This window comes from Macaca nemestrina, chromosome 17 (genome assembly GCF_043159975.1).
Source record: "Macaca nemestrina isolate mMacNem1 chromosome 17, mMacNem.hap1, whole genome shotgun sequence".
NCBI lineage: Eukaryota > Metazoa > Chordata > Mammalia > Primates > Cercopithecidae > Macaca > Macaca nemestrina.
The window spans coordinates 75,266,922-75,280,055 of NC_092141.1; the positions used below are offsets into that span (position 1 = coordinate 75,266,922).

Sequence of the window (13,134 nt, forward strand, 5' to 3'; positions counted from 1 at the left end):
CTGACCAACATGGAGAAACTCTGTCTCTACCAGAAATACAAAAATTACCCGGGCGTGGTGGCATGCATCTGCAGTCCCAGCTACTCGGGAGGCTGAGCCAGGAGAATCACTTGAACCAGGGTGGCGGAGGATGCAGTGAGTCAAGATCGCACCAGTGCACTCCAGCCTGGGTGATAGAGTGAGACTCTATCTAAAAAAAAAAAAAAAATATATATATATATATATATATAATGTATGTATGTATGTGTGGGTGTGGTGTGTGTGTGTGTCTTGGTGATCATCCCATATCTGTAAATATAGATTTGACTTATTTTTCAAACATGGATGCTTAGCTATTCATGGATGTTTAGCTTGTTTCCAGTCTTCTGCTATTACCAACAGTGCTGCTAGGAATATTTTTATATACATTTCTTTGTGCACATGTACAAATATATCCAAAAGATGAACTCATACCAGCGAAATTGGTATTCCAAGGGTATGTGTATTTTTCTTCTTAATATATATTCTCAAATCATCTCCTATTGGAATTTGGCAGAGATTCTGGAATTGCTTTTCATCGAGGTTGTAACACCCACCACCAACATAGGCAACACTGGCTGGTAATCTCATAATGTCTCTGAGGATGTTTCCTTCAGTGAACACCAGATGGCAGAACAGACCCTAATATGTTTGCCTTGGCTAACAATGAACTGCCCCACTTGAAACCTCGTTTTGGTTATGTAGACTGAACAAATAAAGTTGTAGAACCAGTTGTACATTAACAAATCTCTATAGATAGAGATGTGTCAATTCCTCAGTACTATCATCAGTAATAGCAGATGGTAGCTTGTGCCTTTTTTCCTGTCTACCTGAAAAAAACACTAAAAAGATCATCTTTCGCTCTGTAATTCTTCCCCATTACCCAAACATTACCTTTTCTCCAGCTGAATAATATAGAGAACATGAGTTAGCAATAATAACTCATGGAGTTTCATTCATATGTGAAAGTGACTTATTTATTTCATGTTGTTACAACAAGGAAATGTATGAACATATGTATGTCACATAAGAATATTTCTTTAAGCAAATAGAAATGAATAATTTAAGTTGATGCCTTTACTATAAGGCTTTCATTTGGCAGAAACCAGCAAACCAATTTCAAAGCAGGAAAACAATTTTTTCTTTTTTCCTGGAGAGTATGTCATCTGAGCAGAACAAATTCAATTAGAGTTGTACCTGCTTTGCAACTTATGAGAATGCTTTTATGAGTCTGGGTACCTGCTCGCAACCCTCAGCCCACAGCCCACAGCCCACAGCCCACATATACCCAATAGAGAAAGTACTCATGAACTTGTATATGCTCTTCTGTAAAACCCTTTTAGTCTTCAGGATGAAGTACTTTTAAAATTAATCCCTCATTGCCCCAAAAGATAAACAGGTGGGAAGTTAATGAAATTGGCATCCTAAGCTACCTGCTCAGGATCAAAATTTGCCACCTACTACAGAGTTTATTATTGCCCTTCTTGAGCAAATGACAGATGTCTTATTTTAAAGGTTCTAAGATAAGATGTATGTAATTTTAGGGGCAGTATCATCTAGTTGCTGTAGTTCCTTAGAACACTAAAAGTCCTTAAGCTAAATAGGAAGAGACTGCCCCAAAGAAGGCAACATTGAGATTCATGAAGATTTATTGGCTGGGCACGGTGGCTCATGCCTGTAATCCCAGCATTTTTGGAGGCCAAGGTGGGTGGATCACTTGAGACCAGGAGTTTGAGACCAGCCTGGCCAACATGACTTAATCCTATCTCTACTAAAAACACACACAAAATTAGCCAGATGCAGTGGCAGGCACCTGTAATCCCAGCTACTCCGGAGGCTGACACAGGAGGATCGCTTGAACATGGGAGGCGTTGGTTGCAGTGAACCATGATCAAGCCACTTCACTCCAGCCTGAGTGACAAAGCGAGACTCCATCTAAAAAAAGAAAAAAGAAAGATTTATTAAGTACTAGATCTTTCCCGACTTCCATATCACATTACAACGTTATCAGGCAAAAGTTATCATGCCCCTGTTTCAGATTAGGAAACTGTGGCTCAGAAAAGTTAAATAACTTGCCCAAATTAACGCAACTGCCAAGGGGCCAAGTAGAAATTTGGACGCAACTATATCTACCTCCTAGACTGATGGTTCTCGATGTACGGCCCCCAGACCAGCAGCATCGCCATCACCAGCATAACCTGGAAAATTTTTTCGAAACATCATTTTTCAGGACCCAACCTGCTCCTACTGAAGTAGACACTCTGGAGTGTCCCAGCAATCAATCAATCTGTCTATCTATCTATCTATCTATCTAGAGAGAGAGAGAGAGAGAGAGATTTTTTTTTTTTTTTTTTGAGACAGAGTCTTGCTCTGTCACCAGGCTGGAGTGCAGTGGCTCAATCTCAGCTCACTGCAACCTCTGCCTCCTGGGTTCAAGAGATTCTCCTGCCTCACCTCTCAAGCAGCTGGGATTACAGGCACGCGTCACCACATCCAGTTAATTTTTGTATTTTTAGTAGAGACAGGGTTTCACCATGTTGGCCAGGATGGTCTCGATCTCTTGACCTCGTGATCTGTCCACCTTGGCCTCCCGAAGTGCTGGAACTATAGGTGTGAGCCACCACGCCGGGCTCAGCAATCTGTATTTTAACAAGTCCTCTAGGAGATTCTGATGCAAGTTCAAGTTTAAGAACTATTGTCCTAGACACATTCTGCCACAATATCCTGATACGTGGGAGGGATGCATGAGAGAAGAAACTAGTGTTCCTCGAGTTTCACCATCACGAGCCAAACACTGTCATGAGTGTGTTGCATCCTATTTCCTTTAATCCTCACAATAGCCATGCAAGTTAGGTGTTTTGTTTTGTTTTGTTTATTATTGATGTACTTATTTTGAAACAGAGTCTTACTCTGTCGCCCAGACTGGAGTGTAGTGGTGCGATCTCAGCTCACTGCCACCTCTGCCTCCCAGGTTCAAGCGATTCTCATGTCTCAGCCTCCCGAGTAGCTGGGATTACAGATGCGCACCACCATGCCTGTCATTTTTATATTTTAGTAGAGATGGGGTTTTGCCTGGTTGGCCAGGCTGGTCTCGAACTCCTGGCCTCAGGTGATCCACCTACCTCGGCCAAAAGATGCTAGGAATATAGGCATGACCCACTGCACCCAGCCTTGTTTTTTAAATTTTACATTGAGGAAACTGAAGGTACGCTGAGGAAATTGAGGATGATAAGGTCATTTGTTGAAGCTCCCAATACCGATAAGAGGCACTTTATACTTGGGCCTATCTGATTCCATGGTGTAAACTTCATGCCAAATCCACTAGTAAGTTCTATCCTAACAGTCATATTGGTCGGCTAAGCATCTGTCTTGAGGGTATTCTTCAAACACAATTGTAATTAGCCTGATTGTGTGGTTTCCCAGCCTAAATCTAGATGAATGATTATAAATGAGAGGGATGCTATTAGAAATACATTACAGAGACACAAAAGGGACAACATGCCAGGCGAATAGTCTAGAAGGAGATAGTAAAAACTACAGAAAAAAATATGCATAACTTTAAAAAAATTTAAGACTGTATCACTTTGTAATAAAAAAAAGCAATAAAGATCAGTTATAGAAGTTGAGGGTCGGAGGCTGTTTTGCATATGGGTCTACACTTCAACAATTCCTGAGCTTGTAACTATAATAAAGAATATCCTGATGATGATTATGAAATCCATTGAAAATAGATCACATTTTCCATATAAAAGTGTGTGAAATGCATTTCAAAAAGACCTGCATGAGAAATGGTTAAAATGAGAAATGTTGACTCGAGACACAAGCTATAGGTTACCTGTACAACTGATCCATCTGGAATATTACATTCATCAGGGCTGCTATTGCCTGAAACCAATTTGGACTTGGGCTGCTGAACCTTCCTGATATGACTGAATGTTTGTGTGCCTCCAAAATGCATGTCAAGGCCCTGCGAGGTGGCTCCTGCTTATAATCCCAGCACTTTGGGAGGTTGAGGTGGGCGGATCACCTGAGGTCAGGTGTTCGAGACCAGACTGGACAACATGGTGAAACCCCATCTCTACTAAAAATACAAAAATTAGTTGGGCATGGTGGCGGGCACCAATAATCCCAGCTACTCAGGAGGCTGAGGCAGGAGAATTGCTTGAACTCCAGAGGTGGAGGTTGCAGTGAGCCAAGACTGCGCCACTGCACTCCAGCCTGGGTGAAAAAAAAAAAAAAAAAAGGCATAGGTCAGGCACAGTTGTTGACGCCTGCAATCCCAGCACTTTGGGAGGCCAAGGCAGGTGGATTACCTGAGGTCAGGAGTTCTAGACAAGCCTGACCAACATGGTGAAAACCCATCTCTACTAAAAATACAAAAAAATTAGCTGGCAGATGCCTGTAATCCCAGCTACTCGGGAGGCTGAGGCAGGAGAATCACTTGAACCTGGAAGGTGGAGGTTGCAGTGAGCAGAGATCGCGCCTCTGCACTCCAGCCTGGGTGACAGAGTGAGGATCTGTCTCAAAAAAAAAAAAAAAAAAAAAAGACATATCAAAACTGAATCCCCAATTCAACAGTATTAAGAGGCAGGACCTTTATGAAGCAATGAATGCCCTTACAAAAGGGTTTGAGGAAGAAAGTTCAGCCAGTGTTTGCCTTTCTGCTATGAGAGGATGTAGTCAGTGTTCATGCCTTCTGCCACGTGAGGATTCAGTGACAAGACTCCATCTTGGAATCAGAGACCAGCCTTTGCCAGACACCGAATCTGCTTGATCTTGAACTTCCCAGCCTCCAGAACTGTGAGAAATGAATTCCTGTTGTCTATAAATGAACCTATCCAAGCTATTTGTGTTATAGCAGCAGGAACAGACCAAGACACTTCTTTTTGTCCCATCTTTATTGTGTGTGTTTTTTTTGTTTTGTTTTGTGCTGGAGTTTTGCTGTGTTGCCCAGGCTGGAGTGCAGTGGCAGTGATCTCGGATCCCTGCAACCTCCACCTTCCAGGTTCAAGAGATGCTCCTGCCTCAGCCTCCTGAGTAGCTGGAACTACAGGCGTGTGCCACCACGCCCAGCTACTTTTTGTATTTTTAGTAGAGATGGGGTTTTGCCATGCTGGCCAGGCTGGTCTCGAACTCCTGACCTCAGATGGTCTGCCCTCCTCAGCCTCCCAAAGTGCTGGGATTACAGCATGAGCCACGGTGCCTGGCCTCCCATTTTTATTGGTAAAAGGACCTCTTGTTTCATGCAGCCCTAGAGCTTGCTCTCCTAAACTCAAAGGTGGGAAACAGAGACTGAGGTCATGAGCTGGAACCAATTACATGGAAAAGGTCTGAAGCTCAGGTTTAAGTGAAGTCTCCTGAAATAAAAGATAAGAATCCTGGAGGAGCTGATCCATCTTTCATCCTTCTGATACAATAAAAAGGCCCCATGAGACTGCTGTAGACAAGACTTCAAAACTTGAAATGCCTTCTAAGCCATTGTGGCTACTGTGGGATTGGTCACAGATTAGAGAAGATTTTTTTTTTTGTTTGCAACATTTCTAACCAGGATTGTTTTTGTTCTCACTGAGTTATACCAGGCTTTGATAGTTACAAATAAAAAATGAGCTAGCCTACTATCAGAGTCTTGAATGTCCGGGAGAAATAAGACTAAGACTGAGAGTTGTACAGACAATTCTCTTGAATTGGCAAAAAAAAAAAAAAAAAAAAAAAAAAAGTCAGCCGAGTAGCCTTTCATGAGGGTTCTGCCCTCTACCAGCATCCTTCAGCACAAGATGTACATGCTCCACCAGTGACAAGCCATGGCTATTAACAAGATCACGGTAATTCAGAGCTCCTGCTGCATCTTGCCTGGGTAGTCAATGAAGTCTCACCAGGGGAAGAAAAGAATGTTCCTCCCTGAATTGTTCATCAGGATGGACTCATTACTGGCTTCTCTCTACCTGGACTGAAGCGACAGGATAGCAATTTAGGGATGGCTGATCTAAAGCACATCAAGGCACAGTCGCTGAGCAGGTGCAGCGGCACCAAATTCAAGGAAACCCCATAGGTGGTTCCCACCAGCAATGTGGGTTTCAGCCTTTATACCAGCACCATCTGAACAAGCCCTACAAAAAGTGCAGATTACAAAGTAGAAGCATTTTCCATGTGGGCTAACGCATGGGGTGGTTGAGCAAAAAAGTAGAAGAGACAGCCGTGCCCAGAGGCCAGCTCAGTTCCTGATCCAGAAGTTACTTTCTGCCTTTCTTCCTGTCTCTGTTTCTACTAGAAACCCCCTTTCTTCAATCTGCTTTATTTTTTATTTTAGAGAGAGTGTCTCACTGTGTCACCCAGGCTGGAGTATAATGGCACAGCCATAGCTCACTGCAACCTTAAACTCCTGGGCTCATGCCAATCTTCCCACCTCAACCTCTGGAGTAGCTGGGACTACAGGTACGCACCATCACACCTGGCTAAATTTTTTTGTAAGAGATGGGGTGTTCCTATGTTGCCCAGGCTGGACTTGAATTCCTGCCCTCAAGCGATCCTGCCTCCTTGGCTTCCCAAAGTACTGAGATTACAGGTGTGAGCCACCATACCAGGCCCAATCTGCTTATTAATCTAATGTACAGTTCCTACTATGGGCCAGGAATCGTGCTAAGTGCTTTCCATACCTTATCTTATGTGATTCTCACAATTCACTAAGTCCTATTATTTCCCCCTTTTTCAGATGCAGAAACTGAGGCCCTCAAAGGTTAAGTATTTTGCCCAGGGACATGAAGTTTTTATGAGGTAGAGCTAGGATTCAGACTCAGGTATTCTGACTCCAGAATCCCCTCACCCTTGCCATTCAAAGCGTGGTCTCTGGAACAGGGATATCAGCAGCAGAAGCAAGTATCATCCATTGCCTCAGAGCTGGTTAGAAATGCAGTATCTGGGCCGGGCGCGGTGGCTCACGCCTGTCATCCCAGCATTTTGGGAAGCCGAAGCGGGCAAATCACGAGGTCAGGAGATTGAGACCATCCTGGTTAACACAGTGAAACCCCATCTCTACTAAAAATACAAAAAATTAGCCGGGTGTGGTGGCACGCGCCTGTAGTCCCAGCTACTCCAGAGGCTGAGGCGGGAGAATCACTTGTACCAAGAAGGCAGAGGTTGCAGTGAGCCGAGATTGTGCCACTGCACTCCAGCCTGGGTGACAGAGCAAGACTCCGTCTCAAAAAAAAAAAAAAAAAATGCAGTCTCCAGTCCCACTGCCACGCCTGACACTGAAGGAAAATCTGCATTTTATTTTTATTTTTTATTTTTTGAGACAGAGTCTTGCTGTGTTGCCCAGGCTTCAGTGCAATGGCACCATCTCTGCTCTCTGCAACCTCTGCCTCCCGTGTTCAAGTGATTCTCCTGCCTCAGTCTCCTGAGTAGCTGGGATTACAGGCATGCGCCATGACACCAGGCTATTTTTTGTATTTTTAGTAGAGACGGGATTTCACTGTGTTGGCCAAGCTGGTCTCAAATTCCTGACCTCAAGCAATAAACTCGCCTTGGCCTCCCAAAATGCTGGGATTACAGGCACGAGCCACCGCACCTGGCCAAAATCTACATTTTAACAAGATCCCCAGATGAGTCCAGTGTCATTAATCTGATCTAGTGCCCTACGCCTGCTGCCCACTGCTGTGCCTCTCCTCTTCTCGTCCCAATCCACCTCCACACCCTGGCAACTAAGTGCTGGGACAGGCAGGAACCAGGGAGTGCTGGGGGTAGGGGTGGAGAAGGGGCAGGTGTTCACCTAGAGCTGGAGGCTGGCACATACAATAGGTAGGATACAGAGGGGTGCTGAGCAAGGGCCCATTACTTCCATAGACACAGATATGACTTTTATTACGACTTCCCGAGCCTGGCAATGTTTCATGATGCAAATGGGTTTGACTGCTCATCGTTCTAATGTTTCTCTTCAGTGCTTGAATCATTATCAAGACATAACCACCTATCACTGACCTCTGTTTCTCAGAGACTTTGGACAGTCATTAGAGCCCATTTTAGTGCAGACCTTGTCCCTTTAATAAATGAGTTGAAACGTAAACTCCTTGGCCAGGAATGATTATCCAGTCCTCAAATGGAATAGATGTGGTTTTGGGGTGGAGATTAGCTAGCATCTGGTCCACTGGCTGCTCACCCTGGGGTACATCTCCAGGTGTCCAAGGGTTCTTCTGAAATATATCCCTGGGTCCTCTCCAATGTCAATAAATTAAACTCTGCAGGGGTTCCCGGGAATATACGTGGTTTCTTTCTTTTTTTTTTTTTTTTGAGATGGAGTCTCGCACTGTTGCCCAGGCTGGAGTGCAGTGGCGTGATCTCGGCTCACTGAAACCTCTGCCTCCCAGGTTCAAGCTATTCTCCTGCCTCAGCCTCCCGAGTAGCTGGGACTATGGGCAAGCGCTACCACACCCAGCTGATTTTTGTATTTTTAGTAGAGACAGAGTTTCACCATGTTAGCCAGGATGGTCTTGATCTCTTGACCTCGTGATCCGCCTGCCTCAGCCTCCAAAAGTGCTGGGGTTACAGGCATGAGCCACTGAGCCCGGCCGAATATACGTTTTAAATGCTTTCCAATTGAAAACAGTTATTTTGGCTGGGCGCCGTGGCTCACGCCTGTAATCACAGGACTTTGGGAGGCCGAGGTGGGCTGATCACTTGAGGTCAGGAGTTTGAGACCAGCCTGGCCAACCTTATCCAGGCATGGTGGCACACACCTGTAATCCCAGCTACTAGGGAGGCTGAGGCAAGAGAATCGCTTGAACGTGGGAGGCAGAGGTTGCAGTGAGCCAAGATCACTCCACTGCACTCCAACCTGGGTGATGGAGTGAGGTTCTGTCTCCAAAAAAAAAGAAAAAATAAAAAAGAAAAGGATGGAAGGAAGGAAGGAAGGATGGATGGAAGAAAGGAAGGAAGGAGGGAGGGAAGGAGGGAGGGAGGGAGGGAGGGAGGAAGGAAGGAAGGAAGGAAGGAAGGAAGGAAGGAAGGAAGGAAGGAAGGAAGGAAGGAAGGAAGGAAGGACAGACAACGGTTTATTTCTATTACATCACCTCCCCTCTCCCAACCAAAATCCTGGGGACCAGGAGAAATCAGCCTTGGCACCTGGTTATCTGAAGGATGCTTGGTCACGTCCAGAGACAGGTAACATTCCCTGATGAGACCCCTCTTTCATTTTGGGTCAGCTCCAAAGATGAGAAGTTTTTCTCCAGTCTCTGAGATTGGACCTTACCTCTCTGAAACCTCCACTGATCATCTCATTTCTAACTCTTTGACCAAACAAAATATGCTTAATTTCTCTTTTACCTCCCAGTCATTCCAATATTTGAAGGCAAATGGGAAGTGGAAGGAGCAAGGATTTCAAAATCTATTAGAAATGGGCTCAAATTGCTGCTCTGTCTGATACATGTTATAGCATGGATGAACTCTGAAGACATGCTAAATAAAGTAAGACAGATGCAAGAGGAAAAAATTGTGTCTGAGTCCTCTTTCATAAGGTACCTTGAGTAGTCAAATTCACAAAGACAGAAAGAGAACAGCGGTTACTATTGGAGGGATGGGAGAATGGGGAGTTAGTGTTTAATGGATGCAGAGTTTATGTTCAAGATGATGAAAAGTTTCTAGAATTAGATACCAGTGATGAATGTTGATATGGTTTGGCTGTGTCCCCACCCAAATCTTATCTTGAATTGTTGTTCCCATAATCCCCATGTATCATGGGAGGGACCCGGGGCGGGGGGTAATTTAATCATTTTGGGGTGGTTACCCTCACGCTGTCCTCATGATAGTGAGTGATTTCTCACGAGATTTGATAGTTTTATAGGGGGCTTCCCCCCACTTGTTCTCATTCTTCTCTCTTGCCTGCTGCCATGTAAGACCTGCCTTTGCTCCTCCTTCACCTTCCACCATGATTGTGAGGCTTCCCCAGCCATATGGAACTGTGAGTTCATTAAACCTCTTTCCTTTATATATTACCCAGTCTTGGGTATGTCTTTACTAGCAGTGTGAGAATGGACTAATATAAACATACAACATTGTAAATGTGTTTAAGGCCACTGAATTTGACATTTAAACATGGATAAATTTTATGTCATGTATATTTTACCACAAAAAAAAAAAAATTAAAAAGTGCAGCTGTCATTTACTAGCTATGTTGTTTCTCTGAGTTGCAGTTTTCTCATCTGTAAAATGGGTACTGTTTAATTATAACTACTGTGCATGTTGTTGTGAGGGTCAGATAGATTTAGTTAATTAAAGTACCATCCTTGTTTTTTCATGGAAACTTTGAGAGTAGAAATGTTAACACATGATGACTGACGGGAAATCTGGATTTATAATAGCTGGCGTTATTAACACTGCCATAAAATCAAAATGAGTCATCAGTCAGAGAGGGCAGAATTCATGCTTTAAGACATCAGAATAAAAATAAGTTTGAAGATAAAACACCAGGCTTCAGGCCGGGCGCGGTGGCTCACGCCTCTAATCCCAGCACTTTGGGAGGTTGAGGCGGGCAGATCACGAGGTCAGGAGATCAAGACCATCCTGGCTAACACAGTGAAACCCCATCTCTACTAAATATACAAAAAAACTAGCCGGGCGTGGTGGTGGGCGCCTGTAGTCCCAGCTACTCAGGAGGCTGAGGCAGGGGAATGGCGTGAACCCAGGAGGAGGAGCTTGCAGTGAGCCGAGATCCTGCCACTGTACTCCAGCCTGGGCAACACAGTGAGACTTTGTCCAAAAAAAAAAAAAACAACAACCCACCAGGCTTCAAAGACATTTCATCTTTTAGTAGGCAGTGGAGCTATGGACCCAGACGCGCTCCAGGGGCTCCTGGCTAATTCTCCTCTGGGGTTAGGAACTTGGCAGTCTGAGAAGCTCCGCTCGAGACAATGGTTCAAAACCCTGCTGTGCTTCAGAACTGCCTGAGACAATTATTAAACTGAAGACACCTGGTCCCATCCCTGGAGACTACAATTTAGTCAGGCATTAGTTCAGGATCTGGATGCATTTTTACTTTGCTCCAAGTGAATCTGAGGCACTACCAGGTTTGAGGACCACTGCACCAGGGACTTCTGGCTGCCTCTGACTGCCCAAGAGTAGTTCAAGTAGCCGAGTGAGGAGTTTTGATCAGAGACCTGAGAGATTGTCCTAACGGCCCAGAAGGCCCCCACAGGGCTAAGAAAGAGAGGGCAGCCCTAAGTTGGGAGCAAAAGTCAGTTGAAGGTTTGTATTACTCAGGGTTCTCTACAGAAACCTAACAGTAACGTTCTGCTTATATATAGGATTTATTAGGCTGGTGCAAACATAATTGCCATTACTTTCAATGGCAAAAACTGCAATTACTTTCGGGTTTTTTTTTTTTCTTTTCTTTTTGAGATGCAGTGCCAGTCTATCACCTAGGGGCTGGAGTGCAACGGCACAACCTCAGCTCACTGCAACCTCCATCTCCTAGGTTCAAGTGATTCTCCTGCCTCAGCCTCTGGAGTAGCTGGGATTACAGGGATTACAGGGATTACAGACATACACCACCATACCCAGCTAACTTTTTCTGTATTTTTAATAGAGACAGGGTTTCACCATGTTGGCCAGGCTGGTCACGAACTCCTGACCTCAAGTGATCTTCCCACCTCAGCCTCCCAAAGTGCTGGGATTCCAGGTGTGAGCCACTGTGCCCGGCCTGCAATTACTTTTGCACCAAGCTAATATTATGAGGAATTGGTTCATGCAATTATGGAGAAGTTCACGATCTGCCAACTGCAAGCTGGAGACCCAGGAAAGCCCATGGTATGATTCAGCCTGAGTGTGAAGGCCTGGAACCAGGTGAGCTGGTGATGGAGAAGTCACTCTGAAAGCAGGGGAAGGGGAGAGAAGAGGAGATGCTCTGGCTGACACAGACAGGAGAAAAGGAGCAGATTCCTCCTCCTTCTGCCTTTTGTTCTATTCAGGCGTCCGGTGGATTGGATGATGCCTACCTACATTGGGGAGAGCAATTTACTGAGTCCCCAGGTTCAAATGCGTATCTCCTCTGGAAACACCCTCACAGACACATCCAGAAATAATGTTGGATCTGGGCACTCCTTGGCCAGTCTTGTTGATACATAAAATTAACAATCACAAAAATCAAAGACGGAAAGTAACCAGAAAGAGATGACAAGGAGACTGCGGCCCAGCTTTAGAGACCTGGTGAAGTTCAGATTAAACTTCATTTGATCGAAAAAATGTAATGAGGTCGAAAAACTACCTACCGGGTGCTCTGCTCACTACCCGGGTAATGAAATCATTTATACATCAAATACCAGCAACACACAATCTACACATGTAAAAGACCTGCACATGTACCCCCTGAGCCTCAAATAATAGTTGAAAAAAGACAAGAACAAAACAAAACAAAACAAACAACAACAACAAAAAAAACTGGGCCAGGCACGGTGGTTCACGCCTGTGATCCCAGCACTTTGGGAGGCCAAGACGGGTGAATCACTTGAAGTCAGGAGTTCAAGACCAGCCTGGCCAACATGGCGAAACCTTGTCTCTACTAAAAAATACAAAAGTTAGCCAGGAATGATGGCTCATGCCTGTAGTCCCAGCTACTCGGGAGGCTGAGGCAGAATAATCACTCGAACCCGGGAGGCAGAGGTTGCAGCGAGCCAGGATAGTGCCACTGCACTCCAGCCTGGGTGACAGAGCGACTCCATCTCAAAACAAAAACAAAAACAAAAACAAAACAAACACGTAACATAAGTAACATAGCTCCACTGTACGGCGTTTACTTACAGAGGTTGCTTCTGCAGTGAAGAGAATTAGGCATCTGACTTGAGGTACAGTTACTGACTGCAGTGAAAGCTGGAAGTTGAAAAGTGAAAAAGTTGTGTGCTGAGTATAAATTCTGGTGCACCAAAGGTTCTCTTACTTTCTATCTCAAAATCAAATTTCAATTGCTCTGGGCACCTACCCAATGACTAGCAGAAAGTTTAATCCTCAGAGATTCCTGAGGCTGTCACTCACTCCTCCTCCACTTGGTCATAAAATCCTTGGGCTCCTGTGACCTTAGAAAAGTGGCCCAGCTGTCTATGGCCATGTCACCCTCAATGTACTCCGTCTGTCTGA

The 13,134-nt window shown here is 44.8% G+C and overlaps 1 long non-coding RNA gene across 1 annotated transcript; it reads right to left on the reverse strand.

The window, feature by feature from the left end:
* Positions 1-1,831: 1,831 nt before the first annotated feature.
* Positions 1,832-12,870, reverse strand: LOC105469028 (uncharacterized). The gene is made up of 3 exons (XR_979750.2): positions 12,802-12,870; positions 2,152-2,216; positions 1,832-1,953 (listed from the first exon to the last, which is right to left on the reverse strand). It is a non-coding gene; the product is annotated as an uncharacterized lncRNA (long non-coding RNA).
* Positions 12,871-13,134: the final 264 nt, after the last annotated feature.